This window comes from Protopterus annectens, chromosome 4.part0 (genome assembly GCF_019279795.1).
Source record: "Protopterus annectens isolate FY-2018-M chromosome 4.part0, PAN1.0, whole genome shotgun sequence".
NCBI classification, from domain to species: domain Eukaryota; kingdom Metazoa; phylum Chordata; order Ceratodontiformes; family Protopteridae; genus Protopterus; species Protopterus annectens.
The window spans coordinates 997,113,358-997,114,456 of record NC_056733.1 but is presented as its reverse complement, the minus strand read 5'-3'; the positions used below and the strand labels follow the sequence as shown (position 1 = coordinate 997,114,456).

Genomic DNA, 1,099 nt, shown 5'->3' with positions numbered 1-1,099 from the left:
TAAACAGATCTATCCATGAATCCTATGTACCCTCCATCTGGAAAAAATTCTACATCACCCCCCTACACAGAGGCAGCAACAATACAAAAATCTTTAATTTCCGCCACATAGCCATACTACCCCATCTCTAAAATAATGGAAAAATGTATTCAAACCCAGCTTAAGAATTATCTGCTCCAAAATCACCTCCTTTCCACCACTCAGCATGGCTTTCGGCCTGGACACAGAACCACTACTGCTCTTCTGTCCTTCTTGAACACTGTTAACCATGATCGCAATGAAGGTAATTTTTATTTATTTATTTTATTTTATTTATCATTTGTTGACCGGGAAAGTCCGACTAGGTTCCACAGAGCCTGTTTTCAGCGGAGGCCCGGGGAGAAATGCTCCAGATGCATGTCTTTGGAATGTGGGAGGAAACCGGAGTACCCAGAGGAAACCCACGCGAACACAGGGAGAACATGCAAACTCCACACAGAAGGCACCCCAGCCGAGAATCGAACCGGAGAACCTCTTGCTGTCAGGTGACAATGTTAACCACTGCACCACTGCGCCGTGTGAGATAGTTCTGCAGTTGAGTTTCCCACATTTGGGGAAATCACAGGGGTCAACCCAACTGAAGTGTGCAATGGAAGAGCCTCACCCTGGGGCAACCACCTTCTTGATCGTGGTATTCCCCCTGCCAGGTAAGTCTGTATACTTCCTCGATCTCTCTAAGGCTTTTGACTCCATCTCCCATTCTCCCTCCTCTCTTCTTGATCGTGGTATTCCCCCTGCCAGGTAAGTCTGTATACTTCCTCGATCTCTCTAAGGCTTTTGACGCCATCTCCATTCTCCTCCTCTCTTCTTGATCGTGGTATTCCCCCTGCCAGGTAAGTCTGTATACTCGATCTCTAAGGCTTTTGACGCCATCTCCCATTCTCCCTCCTCTCTTCTTGATCGTGGTATTCCCCCTGCCAGGTAAGTCTGTATACTTCCTCGATCTCTCTAAGGCTTTTGACGCCATCTCCCATTCTCCCTCCTCTCTTCTTGATCGTGGTATTCCCCCTGCCAGGTAAGTCTGTATACTCTCGATCTCTAAGGCTTTGACGCCATCTCC

The 1,099-nt window shown here is 47.6% G+C and overlaps 1 pseudogene; it reads right to left on the bottom strand.

Moving 5' to 3' along the window:
- Positions 1–561: 561 nt before the first annotated feature.
- Positions 562–694, bottom strand: LOC122800548 (annotated as a pseudogene).
- Positions 695–1,099: the final 405 nt, after the last annotated feature.